General features: G+C 44.9%; 1 non-coding gene across 1 annotated transcript; it reads left to right on the top strand.

The window, feature by feature from the left end:
• The first annotated feature begins 1,512 nt into the window (after positions 1 to 1,512).
• On the top strand, positions 1,513 to 1,574 carry LOC116529695. Its single transcript, XR_004259617.1, has one exon. It is a non-coding gene; the product is annotated as a U7 small nuclear RNA (small nuclear RNA).
• The last annotated feature ends 13,823 nt before the right edge of the window (positions 1,575 to 15,397 follow it).

Below are 15,397 nucleotides of genomic sequence, written 5' to 3'. Positions count from 1 at the left end.
CCTTGTAGATCTCCTCACCACTCCAATACGGCCACCTTTACTCCACCTGTATCCTCTGTCTCTTCTCTTTTTTTCTAAACTTTTTTCTGAAGGTGGGGTCTTGCTATATCGCCCAGGTTGGCATGGAATGGCTATTCACAGACATGACTCTTGCATACTGCAGGATCAAACTCCTGGCCTCAAGCGATCCTCCTACCTCAGCCTCCCCAGTAGCTGGGACTGCAGGAATGGGTCACTGTACCCAGCCCTTCTCTTCTTTTTGACATATCCCAGAATACTCCAATAAGCAGCCTTCTGAATTCCTCCAGACAGCATTTTGGGAGTGGGAGAGTCCAACATTTTTATACCTTAATTACTGTGACCATTGACGTTAACCCATTTCAATGCCTGTCTTTCCCATCTTGGGGGGCAGGAACTGAATCTTAATAATCTGTCTCCAGTTTCTCACACGGCCTGGAATTGAGATCTGTCTGTCTTCAAAGCGTATAGCCTCCCCAGGGCTTAGCATAAACAGACATGTTGACATATACGTGCAAATATTTTGAAAGGATTTGAGGAGACCCTATAGAGACAGATGGAAAAGAAATGTCATACACGTTCTTCCAAAGTTCTAGGTCCATATTTTAAAGGGAGACATGGAGAGTTTTCAGAGAATCAGAACATCATGGAGCTGAAAGGGTCCAAACCCTTCATCTTACTGAGGAGATCATGGGGCTCAGAGGGGCTAAGTGATTGTGGAGGTCACACGGTGTGGAGCTGCAGCGGATGCAGGGCTGGCTGCTCACCTGCATCTCTCCATTCTTGCAACAGTGACAGGGATTATGGGAAGAGTTGAGTTGTAATTCTTTTGATGAAACATCACTGATTAGAATTTCCAAGGCATCCTGTGTATCGGGAAAGCCTCACTTTGCATTTGCCCCAATCTCAGCTTTCCCCCCAGGGAACCACCAGTGATCTCAGTTGGTGAATGCTGGCTATGTAAGACCTGGCCTCGCTGAGATAAGTCATAGACCCCAGAGTGGTAAGTGGAGGTCACAGTTGATTAGACCTGGGTGTGTTAATGCCTGTTTTTACTCATATGTTATATCTGTGCTCAAGACCTAAGGTTGCAAAGAGATATAATAAGACCTTCCTGTAAAGCACCTGGTTTTTGTGCAGACTTGATATTTCTGTAGAAAAAATCCTATTCCTTTTGACATTCTGCCAGCAAGCCATCCTCCCACATACCCATTCATCTATCCACCTATCCATCCCTCCATCCCACCATTCCTCTATCCATCCATCTATCCCTTTTATCATTCATCCCTCCCTCCATCCATCCTTCTAACCATCTATCCATCCAACCATCCCTTTAACCATCCATCCATCCATTCCTTCATCCTTTTAGGTAACTGACAAACACCTATGGACTGCCTATTCTGGTCCAGTAACACAATTGATCTGTTATCTCACTGAAACCTCATACTCTCCCTGAAACATGGGTGATTTTATCCCCACAGAAATGAATAAGACAAGTGTTACAGCTCTTTTAGAATTTGTCTAGCAGGCTTTCCAGTTTTTGCCAGAAAGCCCCTAAAAAAAGAAGGAATAAAAAAGAAATGAATAACATAAATAAGGACCTGAGCTGACTGAATAAGATGTAGTGGTTGCCTCTCAGGTACTTGGTACAGAAGGAAGGGGGCCCCAGCTATTTGCTTGCCACTTTCACCTATCTTATCTCATCATGTCCTCACAACCATTCCACAGAACAGAACATTTCATGCCCATTTTACAGATGAGGAAATTAAGGCTCAGAAGGGTTCGAGATTTAAAAAAGAGCTACTAAATGGCATAATAATATTCAAAGCCAGATCTGTCTTAGTAAGCATGGGTCTCTTTCCTTGTGTCCTCCCTCCCACCCTGCCATGTGGCTGTACCCTCACCCAAGCCCCTCTCTCAAGGCACAGTCTGGTAAGCACTGGGGCAGGGCTCTCTTGGGGGAATGACCCGAGACCTCCAATGGGAGGTGAGGGCCTCCACCTTGCTGTTTCTGGCTTCCTCTTTGAGGCCTCTGTGCTCCCCGTGCAGGTTAAAGCCCCAGCAGCAATGACTCTTTCCTGAGCTCAGGTCACCTTGGTCAGCTAGGGAGGTTACTCTTGAGGGTGGATGGCATCCATGAACACAGTGTTCCAGAGACCCTCAGAAGCCAGAGTGGTCACTGCCACTGGAGCTAGAAGGTGCTTTTATCCGTCACCCGGATCCTGATATCCTAAGAGGAGGGATAGAGGTGGATCGCAGAACCTAAAGTGCAATTTAAAAAAATAATAAATAAAAATAAATAAATAAATGAAAGTGTTGGGGGTGGGCACAGTAGCTCAAGCCTGTAAACCCAGCACTTTGAGAGGCCGAGGTGGGAGGATCACAAGGTCAGGAGTTGGAGACCAGCCTGACCAACATGGTGAAACCCCGTCTCTACTAAAAATACAAAAATTAGTCGTTCATGGTGGCATGCGCCTGTAGTCCTAGCTACTTGGGAGGCTGAGGCAGGAGAATCACTTGAACTTGGGAGGCAAAGGTTGCAGTGAGCCAAGATCACGCCATTGCACTCCAGCCTGGGTGACAGAGAGAGACTCTGTCTCAAAAAAAAAAAAAAAGACAAAAAGAAAAAAAAAAGTGTTATGTTCTGTCCTGACAGAGGGTGTCTTTCTCCACACACAACCTCCCTTTTCACTCCAGCCCATAATCCCATTCCCCTGCCCCTTTTCACCCAGTCCATGTTGTGTAACCCTGTATTTTCCTTAGAAACCTGAAGCCATAGAAGAGCCAGTGGGACTAGTCAGGCTTTCCTTGTATTTGACTTCCCAGACCATTCTAAAACTGAGGGTGTTTTAAGAAGCCAGAATTTTTAAAAGATTTTAAAAAGATTAAAAAAAAAAAAAAAAAAAGGAAGCCAGGATTTGCCACATGCATGAGTCAGGGAATTTGGGCCTTTGGAAGGAAAAGGATGAGCTGGTTCCTGAAAAAGGAGGACGAGGCATCAAAGGATACCATCAATAGAGTGAAAATGCAACCCACGGAATGGAAGAAAATATTTGCAAATCGTGTATCTAATACAAGATTGATACCTAAAATATATAACTCCACAACGAAAACCAAACAACTTGATTTAAAAATGGGCAAAGGACTTGCATATACATTTCTCCAAAGAAGTCATACAAATGACCATTGCGCACTTGAAATGCTCAATATGACTAATCTGTAGAGAAAAGCAAATCAAAATCACAATGCGATAAAAACAGAAAACAAGCGTTGACAAGGATGTTTAGAAATTGGAAACTGTGCATCCTTACTTTGCTAGTGAGAGTGTAAAATGGTGTAGCTACTGTAGAAAATAATATGGCAGTTCCTCAAAAAATTCAACATAGAATCATTACATGGGCCGGGCACAGTGGCTTATGCCTGTAATTCCTACACTTTGGGAGGCCAAAGTAGGAGTATCACTCGAGCCCAGGAGTTTGAGACGAGCCTGGGCAACACAGAGATAGGGAGACCCTATCTCTGTGAAAAATTTAAAAAAATAGCTGGGTGTGGTGGTGCACATCTGTAGTACCAGCTACTCAGGAGGCTGAGGCAGAAGGATTGCTTGAGCCCAGGAGGTCTAGGCGTCTAGCAACAGAGTGAGACCCTATCTCAAAAAAAAAAAAAAAAGAAAGAAAGAAAGAAAGAAAGAAAGAAAGAAAAGGAAAGAAAAAAAAAGTTAGAAAGAATCACCATTTAATCTAGTAATGCCCCCTTTTTTTTTTTGATGCAGTCTCACTCTTGAACCTAAACGGAAGTGCAGAGGCACCATCATGGCTCACTGCAGCCTCAAAGTTCTGGGCTCAAGAGATCCTCCTGCCTCAGCCTCTCCAATAGCTGGGATTATAGGCATGTACTGCCACACCCAGTTAATGTGAGCTAGTGATTCACTTCTGAGTACATACCCCAAAATATTGAAAACAGGAACTCAAGCAGATATTCGTAGCAATATTATTCACAATACCCAAAAGGTGGGAGTAACCCAAATGTCCATTGAGGAATGAATGGATAAACAAAATGTGATATAGACATGCAATTAAATATTATTCAGACCACAAGTGGTGGCTCATGACTGCACTCCCAGCACTTTGGGAGGCCAAGGCAGGAGGATCACTTGAGAACAGGAGCCTGAGATCAGCCTGGGGAAAATAGCAAGAATTCTTCTCTACTTAAAAAAAAAAAAATTAGCTGGGCACAGTGGCATGCACCTGTAATCCCAGTTACTCAAGGAGGCTGAGGCAGGAGGATCACTTGAGCTCAGGAGATCAAGACCGCAGTGAGCTGTGATTGTGCCACTGCACTCCAGCCTAGGTGACAGAGTGACACCCTGTCTCAAAAAACAAACAAACAAAAACTGGTCGGGAGCTGTGGCTCATGCCTATAATCCCAGCATTTTGGAAGGCCAAGGTGGACAGATCACTTGAGGCCAGGAGTTTGAGACCATCCTGGCCAAACATGGTGAAACCCCATCTCTGCGAAAAATACAAAAAATAAGCTGGGCATGCTGACATGTGACTGTAATCCCAGCTACTCAGGAGACTGAGGCAGGAGAATTGCTTGAATCATGGAAGCAGAGGCTGCAATGAGACAAGATCCCACCAGTGCACTGCACTCCAGCCTGGGTGACAGAGCACAAATCTGTCTAAAAAAAAAAAAAAAAAAACAATCAGTTTTAAAAAAGAAAGAAATTCTGACATATGCTACAAACAGAAGATCTTTGAAGACATTATGTTAAATGATATAAGCCAGACACAGAAGGACAAATATTGTATAAATCCACTTATATACAGTACCCAGAGTAGGCAAATCTGTAGAGATGGAAAGTAGAATGGTGATTGCCATGGAGAGGAGGAGGAAATGGAGAATTAGCGTTTAATGGGTGCAGAGTTTCAATTTGGAAAGATGAAAGTTCTGGAAATGTATGGTGGTGATGGTTGCACAATATGATTTTTTTTTTTTAATTGAGACGGAGTCTCACTCTGTTGCCTAAGGTAGAGTGCAATGGTGCGATCTTGGCTTACTACAACCTCTGCCTCCCGGGTTCAAGTGATTCTCCTGCCTCAGCCTCCCAAGTAGCTGGGATTACAGGCGCCTGCCACCACATCCAGCTAATTTTTGTATTTTTAGTAGAGACAGGGTTCACCATGTTGGCCAGGCTGGTCTCAAACTCCTGACCTCATGATCCGAACACCTCAGCCTCCCAAAGTGCTGGGATTACAGGCATGAGCCACCGCTCCCAGCCAATATATTAGTGTGCTGAGCTGAATCCTTAATGGTTAAAATGGTACATTACATGTTATCATAATTAAAAAAAACTTAACAAAAAGGGAAGATGGGATTGAAACTGTTTGTGTGAAATTATGACCGAGAGAGTGATAGAGATCTAACCAACTCCATCTTGTTTCTCATCTTTAAGTTGTCCTTGTTTCTTCCTGGGCATAGACTGAACTAACTGTGGGAGGAACTTAGTTTATATAGTTTAAAACAAAGACAGTAACAGCCCTTTCTCAAAACAAACCTCCTTCTTGTCTAGGAACTAGACTGCCTTTGTAGGACTAACAAGTTAGGCACAGGATTAGAAATTATGGTTAGGAGTCATGCAACTGGAGGCTACAAGATTCTGACCCTCCCTAAGCTGCTCCTAAGATCAGTGCTTAAGATACTTTGTGGGCCCTGTACTCGATGGGTCAGTTGACACCACCCAGATCTATAAACTGGCTCCTCTGATCTGTGGCCCCCACCCAGGAACTGACTCAGAGCAAGAGAATAGCTTCAACTTCCCATGATTTCATCTCTGACCTGATCAATCAGCACTCTCAACTCACTGGACTTCCCCAGCTCACCAAATTATCCTTAAAACTCTGATCCCCAAATGCTTAGGGAGACTGATTTGAGTAGTAATAAACTCCGATCTGCCGCACACCCAGCTCTACATGAATTATTCTTTTTCTATTGCAACTCCCCTGTCTTGAGAAATTGGCTCTGGTTAGACAGTGGGCAATGTGAACCTGATGGGCTGTTACAGGATGAGAAGAGGCAGGCAGAGCAGGGGGAGATTCAGGTTCCCAAAGGAGCCTTTCTCGCCATGGGTTCTCATGTTCAAGGTGATGTTTCCTGCCACTGAGGCAGCAAACTCTGCTTGAATTACTATGTATGAAAGAGCTGAGTCAATACAATTCTCTATGTGTGATATCCTTTCATTCCATAAATGTTTAGTGATTTGCCATATGCTGTGGGGACAAGTCAAAAAAGACAAGGTCCCTGCACTCATACTCTAGAAAGCGGCAGACGTGTTAAATATGCAAGAGTGTTATATTTGCTGTTTCATGCTTACCAGGCTTGTGAGGGTCCCTCATGAGCAACTCTTCCCAACTCTGTGTTCGGAGATGTCTTGCTGGCAATCTGAAATCAGCCATGGTGGTAGTATTTACACCACAGGAATTGGCAAAAGCTACAAATCAGAGCTATGATAGTTTGAATCTCAGGTCTACACTTGCTGGTTATGTGATCCTGGGCATTTACCTCTGTTTTCTTATATGTAAAATGGGTATAATAAATGTCAATTCCCTTATCTTCACTATTCTAGGATGTGGATAATATAACACTTGAGACGGGTCATTGGTTGTTCTTGAATTACAGAGAGCTTGTCTCTCCTTAGACAACTGCTAATGCCCCTCCCCTAATGGCCCAGTTCATACAAATGTTGCCCAAGACTGTGGGTTGGCTGGAGAGGGCAGCATTCCAGAAGTAACTTCACATACATTCTGTGGGCACTGGGGAGAGAGAGAAGAGGACTGGAAAAAGAAGATGGCAGCTCTCCACAGTCCATTTGTTTAGACTTGATCTTACGTGTGACTGTTAATGGCTTCTAACATTAGGGATGTTTCATAACAAATGACCTTTAACTACAGCAACAGCCAAAATTAGTTCAGGAGGGCAAGATTGGCAGTTGGGAAGAATGTGGACCTCGGCGTTCCAGCTGGATTTGTTTCCTAGTTCTGACGTCACTAATTGTTTGGCCTTAGGTAACTGATTGTCTATCTCTGATCCTCAGTTTTCCCAGCTGTAAAAATGAAGATAATGGCAATTACTGCACAGACATGTTAGGAGGCTCTGGGGTGGTAACGGACTTCTGGCCTCAAATGATCCTCCCACCTCTGCCTCCTGGGTAGCTGGGATTTACAGGCACAATCCACTACCCAGCTTGGGAAGGTAATGGAGAGGAAATTATTTTATAATCTGTCAAGGATCATTACACATACCATTGAACATGAGCAACTAACTGCAGCCAGAATGTGTGTTGCCTAATAGCTGTTGTCTCCCTCTTTCTAAGTGGAAGAACCCCTGTTTTTAATCTAAGTGCTAGCAATGCACCTAGCCAAAAGATTTCATTCCTTATAGCTAGGTGTAGCCCTGTGACTAAGTTCTGGTCAATGAGATGTAAGTTGTTGGGGAGAAAAAAGAATTTCCTCTCTATCCTTCATAGTTCTTAGCTAGAACACATCCTGGTAACAGAAGAGAAAAACAAGTCTGTTAACATGTATACCTCATGTTTACATGGAGATACCCATGGGGTTGAGTAAGTCTCAAAGAGGTGGTTTTGAATTCAGGTTTACGGAGAATTTTCAACAAAGAACAGTACATTTTTGGAGAAGAAACAAAGCACAGGAAAAAAAACCTTTTTTTTTTTGAGACAGAGTCTTGCTCTGTGGCCCAGGCTGGAATGCAGTGGCATGAGCTTGGTTCACTACAACCCCCGCCTCCCAAGTTCAAGTGATTCTCCTGCCTCAGCTTCCTGAGTAGCTTGGATTATAGGCACCCGCCACCATGCCCAGCTAATTTTTTGTGTTTTTAGTAGAGATGAAATTTCATCATGTTGGCCAGGCTGGTCTTGAACTCCTGATCTCAGGTGATCCACCCACCTTGGCCTCCTAAAGTGCTGGGATTACGGGTGTGAGCCACCGTGCCTGGCCAGAAAAGGACTTTTGAGTCTGCTGGGGCAGCAAATTTGGGGAAGGCAAATAAATGGTAGACAAACACTAGTTAGTAAAGCTTGTCACAGATCCCTTTGGTGTTTTCTGGCAAATGAGGGTCTAAAGTTGTCTTCAGAGATCAGCCTCTGTTTCCACTGGTTGGGAGAGGAGGAAGGACACCTTTGGCTTTGTAAATGTATGTATTGCTTTTAGGCCAATGGGGGAGGGTAGAGAGCTTTTGTTGTATTGGCGTCTTCTCAATTGCCTTCAGCTCAAAATAGTCCTTATGCAAAAGAGGAGTATTTGGAGGTAGGGAGGTAGAATATTCTGGTCTCCTATAAAGCGAGAGAGTTGCTAGGTCATCTGGAAATAGTGCTTCAAAGGAGCTTACTCAGCTATCATCCCCTTCTGCTCTTCCCTCCTTTTTTTTTCCTTGTCTGGAATTTGGTGCTCCAGCAGCCATCTTATGCCTTGAAGTGACTTTGAAGGTGAAAGCTATGGGCCACAATGGTAGAACAGTGACACCAGGAACCTGGGCCCATGATAATGGTGGGTACAATTCCTGGACAATGATCAGCTGCTAAGTATAATAGCAGGGCTGGGACTGGAATTAGGGTCTATCTGGTGGAGTAGCAGTTAGGGTGCTTAGTTGCAAGCAACAGACATTGTCTCTGCCCATTTTTAGCAAAATAGAATTTATTGGAAAGATGTCGGTGGACCTCAAATAAGTTGTAGGTAGCTGGAGAAGCAAGCTTGGGGACACACAAGAACCAAAGGAGAGCTGGAAGGCCTAGGATCAGGTTGCAGGCACATTTTTACCTGAGTGCTGCCGCTGCCACTGCCACCATGATGAATGACTTCCAATAAGATCTTCTGTCCTGCTCACACTGTTTCAGAATTCAAATTCTCAGGAGAGGGTGTCCGATGGGATTAACTCTGGCCCTGTCCTTCAGGGTGGGAAGAAGGATATAGCTTCTTCAATGAAATGGGTCATCTAGGGTTACTTTTCTTTCTTTCTTTTTTTTTTTTTTGAGACGGAGTCTCGCTCTGTCACCCAGGCTGGTGTGCAGTGGCACGCAATCTCAGCTCACTGCAACCTCTGCCTCCCAGGTTCAAGTGATTCTCCTGCCTCAGCCTTCTGAGTAGCTGAGATTACAGGTGTGTGCCACCGTGCCCTGCTAATTTTTTTTTTTTTTGTATTTTCGGTAGGGACGAGGTTTCACCATCTTGGCCAGGCTGGTCTTGCACTCCTGACCTCACGATCTGCCCACCTCGGCCTCCCAAAGTGCTGGGATTACAGGCGTGACCCACTGCACCTGGCATTAAAACATATACATACATATTTTTGAGATGGTGTCTTGCTCTGTCACCCAGGCTGGAGTGCAGTGGCATGATCTTGGCTCACTGCAACCTCCAACTCCCAAGTTCAAGCAATTCTTCCGCCTCAGCCTCCCGAGTAGCTGGGACTACAGACACGTCCCACCATGCCTGGCTATGGGGTTACAATCAAGGCCACAAAGGAAATTAATACATTGTTGGGCTAGAGAAGGTTATTTCAGCTACATATCTCCACAGCAGTGGTATAAAGCAAATAATCACATGCTTCAGAAGCATTCAACAACAAGCAGTTAAACATTTATCACTCATACATCTGGTGATCAGCTAGGCAGCTCTGCTGATCTGGTTTGGACGTGCTACATATCTGGAGGTTGGCTGGCTGTTGGTTGACTTAGTCTGATCTTGGCTGGGAATACTAGGGCATCTGGATCAGCTCCTTCAGTAGGAGAGTCTGGCGTGTTCTCATGGGTGATGGCAGAGGCATGAGAAGGGTTGGGGGGCAGACACACCTGACAGTCACAACTTAAGCATACCCTGAGAATGAACCTATTGTCGAAGAGGAATCTGGGAGTGGGCAACCCAGAGATTCACTCCTTATCTATGAAGGACATCTGATCCCCCGCCCACCCCTTGGAATGCAGACTGTATGGGGGATGGAGACCCTTTGCTTGGAATTAAATGGAGGTTGCTGGTTTAACTGCTCAATGGTTTCTTCTTGCCCACTGCCCAGATAGAGCTGATTTATTGAGATAGGAGAATTGCAGTAGAGAAAGAGTTTTAGACATGTAGAGCTGGCTAAACAGGACACCAGAGTTTTATCATTACTCAAAGCAGTCTCCTTGAAAATTTGGAGGCTAAGGTTTTTCAAAGATAACCTTTGGCAGGGAGGTAGGTGGCTAGGAATGGGTGCTGCTGATTGGTTGGGGGGCAATCATAGAGGTGTGGAAAATGGTCCTAGTGTGCTAAGTCTGCTTCTGGGTAGGGGCCAAAGGCCACTCGGTGGGTCCAGTGGGGCCATCAGGTCATCAGTCATGCAAAGGCCGGCTGGGTGCAGTGGCTCGTGCCTGTAATCCCAGCACTTTGGGAGGTCAAGGTGGGAGGATCGCTTGGGCTCAGAAGTTCAAAACAGGCCTGGACAACATAGTGAGACCTTATCTCTATTAAAAATTAAAAAAATTAGTGAAGTATGGTGGTACGTGCCTATAGTCCCAGTTACTGGGGAGGCTCAAAGGCAGTAGGATCCTTTGAGGTCAGGAGGTTGAGGCTGTTGTGAACTAAGATCATGCCACTGGACAACAGATCAAGACCCTGTTTCAACAAAAACGACAACCAAAAAAAAAAAAAAAAAGAGGAAGAAGAGAAAAGAAATGCAAAGGCCTGAAAAGACAACTCAAAAGGTCAATCTTAGGTTCTACAATAATGATGTTATCTGCAGGAGTAATTGAGGAAGTTGCAAATCTTGTGACCTCCGGAATAATGGCTGGTAATCATTTATGCCTACATCTTAGCAGAATTCAGGCTTCTCTTATCCGCCTAAACTGGTGGTCTTTCATTAGTTTTTCCAAGGTGATTTTGTTTGGGAGAAGGGCTATTTTCATTTAAGTTATAAGCTAAATTTCTCCCAAAGTTAGCTTGGCCCAAGTCTAGGAATGACCAAGGGCAGTTTGGAGGTTAAAGGTAAGATGGCGGTTGGTTAGATCAGATTCTTTTCACTGTCATAATTTTCTCACTGTTATAATTTTTACAAAGATGTTTTCACTAGGTGGAGGTTGCTAGGTAAAAATGCTGTATGAACTGCATGACTTTTTTTTTTTTTTTTGAGACCGGGTCTTGCTCTGTCGCCCAGACTGGAGTGCAGCGGTGTGATTGCAGCTCACTGCAGCCTTGATCTCCCAGGCTCAAGGAATTCTCGTGAGACAGGAATAATACAAGTTGGTCACAGGAGAATAGAAAATTCCAGGCAGCAGTTTCACATAACTAGCAAAAGGAAACTGTTGATACAGCTGCAGAAGCTAGGGCAGAAGACCCTGAAAAACCAGGGTGTGGGCAAGCTGGCTGAGACCAACTGGACCCAACATGAAACTAGATTTGACCTAGGTTTCTCCTAGGACCTCATTATATGCTCATTAACATACAAATTACACCCCCACCAGCACTGTGGCAGCTCTGAGAATACCCATATTTGGTATAAAAATGAGTGACACCACGATTCTGAGAAATCTTTTTCCAGGAATCTTAATGAATAATGAATATTCAACCTCTTGGTTAAAGAAACCCATATAGGTAGAAACCCCAAACTCCACTGTGTGACGTTTTCTCTTGAGTCAACCCATACTCCCCTCTCTTGAGTGTGTACTTTTCACTTTTCAATAAATTACCCTACTTTCACGTTTTTTTTTTTCTTTCTTTCTTTTAAGATAGGGTCAGCTGGGCGTGGTGGCTCACGCCTGTAATCCCAGCACTTTGGGAGGCCTACGCTGGTGGATCACCTGAGGTCAGGAGTTCAAGATCAGCCTGACCAACATGGTGAAACCCTGTCTCTATTAAAAAAAAAAAAAAAAAAAAAAAGAGAGATAGGGTCTCACTCTGTTACCCAGGCTGGAGGGCAGTGGGGCTACCTTGGCTCACTGCAACCTCCATCTTCTGGGTTCAAACAATTCTCCCACCTCAGCCTCCTAAGTAGCTGGGACCACAGGCATGCACCACCACACCCAGCTAATTTTTGTAGTTTTAGTAGAGACAGGGTTTCGTCATCTTGCCCAGGCTAGTCTTGAACTCCTGGCCTCAAGTGATTCTCCCTCCTCAGTTTCCCAAAGTGCTGGGATTATAGGTGTGAGCTACCACGCCTGGACTACTTTCACTGTTTTTTGACTTATCCTTGAATTCCTTCTTGTGATAGTGTCAAGAACCCGGACGCTGGCCAGGGTCGAGGTCAAATTGACATTTGTGGACCTCCCTGAGTCCACTGGTATCACCCCTGCCTGAGCCTCGAAAGTAGCTAGGATTACAGGCATGCACCACTGTGCTCAGCTGATTTCTTTTTAACTTTATTATATGTAGAGATTGGGTCTCACTTTGTTGCCCAGATTGATCTTGAACTCCTGGGCTCAAGTGATTCTCCCACCTTGGCCTTCTAAAGTGTTGGGGTTACAAGTGTGATCCCACTGCAAGTCACATGACTAAGGCCAGAATCAGAGTGATGCAAAAGTTTTGTGACAAAGTTTTGTGACAAAGGATGTGGATATAGAGAAAGGTGAAGAATCGGTGCCACTTGTGCAATCTACAAGGGAGTAGGTGGTGCCAATAAAAGGAGCCAATGTCTATGACAGACATCAAAACCCAAGTTCTGGCTGGGCACGGTGGTTCACGCCTGTAATCCCAGCCCTTTGGGAGGCTGAGGCGGGTGGATCACCTGAGGTCAGGAGTTTGAGACCAGGCTGGCCAACATGGCAAAATCTTGTCTCTACTAAAAATACAAAGAAAAACAAACAAACAAACAAAAATCTCAAGTTCTTTTCATGTTTCACACCATTTGGAACCCAGCTGAAGGAGCAGTCTTGAGGATAGGCCTCTGTCCTCACTCAAGGGATTCAGTAGAATGTCAACTCCATGAGAGCCGGGGTCTTCTTTATCTGTTGTTATTTTTTGTTTCTTACCTTGTCTTTATTTCAGACAAGATTTTATCTGTTTTGTTCATCATGTAACCTCAGTGCCTAGAACATTGCCTGATACATAACAGGTGTTTAACTAACACTAGTTGAATGAAAAATTGATTTGTGAACTTACCTTAGGCATCTAACTAAACATGTCTCCCTTTTTGCATGGTATGGAGAAAAGGACCTAGATTTGGAGGGAAAAAACAAAATGAGTTAGAATCTGGGCTTCATTTACTCTGAGTGACCTTGAGCAAATTGTTCAACTTCCCTGAGCCTCAGTTTCCTGCAGTGGAAAACTTTTGTGGTGACTTTTCAGCGCACCCTTCCCATCTTTCTGGTAATCGCCCCTGCCATGGTCACATGCTTGATACGATGGGGTTCCTACAACCATGTGAATCTGTCTCCCTCCACCCTGCCTGACTGACTGGATTAGGGATATGGATCTGACTCGCAGAGCCCATTTCCCGGGAATTTGGAATTCCAGGCTTAGTCTTAAACAGAGGAGATAGGAACTCAAGAGCTGCCTAGGACCATTTTCCACCAGAGAGAGCTGATATGCAGCAAGAGAACAGAATGAAACCTTCATTCCAGATTATTCCTTAGGCCCAGCCACCTCTCAGACTGCTAGACATGCAGCTAGGTAACCACTGGTGAAATGGTTAAGGGCACAGTCTCTGACTCCAGGCTACCTTGATTCAGATTCTCACCTTGCCTCTTAGTAGCTGTGTGACCCTGTGTGAGTCATTTAACTTCTCTGTGACCTGGTTCTCATCTATAAAATGGGAGTGACATTATCATCTACTGCATGGTGTTGCCCTAAGGATTAAGTAAAGACATAGAATAATACCTGACACATGGTGAGTACTAAGTAAATATTATCTTTTTTTTTCTTTGAGATGAAGTCTCACTCTGTCACCCAGGCTGGAGGTAGTGGCACGATTTCCACACACTGCAACCTCTGCCTCTCAAGTTCAAGAAATTCTCCTGCCTCAGCCTCCTGAGTAGCTAGGATTACAGGCGTGTGCCACCATGACTGCTAATTAATTTTTGTATTTTTAGTAGAGATGGAGTTTCACTATGTTGGCCAGGCTGGTCTCAAACTCTTGACCTCAAATGATCTGCCCACCTTGGCCTCCCAAAGTGCTGGGATAATAGGCATAAGCCACTGCGCCCAGCTACATTATCTGTTATTATTATCTATGTCCCTGGATTCCAGGCCACACATTTTGATTTTTAAAATTAACACCCCCTTTCTCCCATGTTTTGGGAACAGCTCACTTCACAGAATTGTTGATTCCAATTCAAAGAATCTGAACTCATACCTTTCTTTACTTGTGAAATGGTGAAAGTGAAGAATCTCAAGATCTTAGAGGGGCAGGGAGGATTACATGAGACTGTATAGCTCTTGACACCACTGTAGGTACTGGGTATTTTTTTTTCTTTTCTCAAATGGAGTTTCACTCTTGTCGCCCAGGCTGGAGCGCAGTGGCGCAATCTTGGCTCACTGCAACCTCTGCTTCTCAGGTTCAAGTGATTCTCCTGCCTCAGCCTCCTGAGTAGCTGGGATTATAGGAACCTGCTACCACACTTGGCTAATTTTTGTATTTTTTGTAGAGACTGGATTTCACCATGTTTGCCAGGCTGATCTGGAACTCCTGACCTCAGGTGATCTGCCCACCTTGGCCTTCCAAAGTACTGGGATTACAGGTGTGAGCCAACGCACCCAGCTGGTACTGGGTATTTTTATGCTCCCCATTCTTCTTGCCCTGGGTTCCCCAGAATCTGGTCATTTTCACCCACCTTGGCTGGGCTGGGACTGAGTGTGGGAGATGGTGCCGCTGGGGTGGAGGCACTGTCTTTCCAAAGTGAGTCTGATCTGTTTGACAAGGTTCTTAGAATCACACACCTTGACACCTCATTCTGCAGTCAGGGGAGTGAATCATCCATCCTGAGTGCCTTCCTTGGGAAGATTTCACCCCTGGATGCACTCTAGGTTTTCTCGTTGCTGGGAAAGTGACTCAAGGTACAGCGGCCCTTGTGGGTGGAACAGAAGCCTGAACCCAGTTTTCCTCATCTGTACCCTGCTGTGCAATCCCCTCCCTGGTCCCCTTGTAATCTACACAGGAAGGAGGAAAAGATGTGCTATGGGCTTAAGGGAACAGAGGGCAAGAGACTCAGAGATGTGGATGGAGCCTCCTGTCTCATGTGATAACATCCCAGGACAGAGAACAAGTCTGTAATGAGCTTTCTTCCCCTGGACCTGCTTCCTCAACCTTCCTAGCCCCTCCCTTCAAGGTCTCCCCTATCAGCCCACCCAGTTTACATCCTGGACCAAGTCCAGCAAGGGTGTGGGGTGTGGCTAGATGGGGTGGG

This window comes from Sapajus apella, unplaced genomic scaffold (assembly GCF_009761245.1).
Source record: "Sapajus apella isolate SASKATOON/1434 unplaced genomic scaffold, GSC_monkey_1.0 scaffold62, whole genome shotgun sequence".
In the NCBI taxonomy this organism is placed as follows: domain Eukaryota; kingdom Metazoa; phylum Chordata; class Mammalia; order Primates; family Cebidae; genus Sapajus; species Sapajus apella.
Note: the sequence above shows the minus strand (reverse complement) of the source record. Positions and strands in the feature narration are given on the sequence as shown.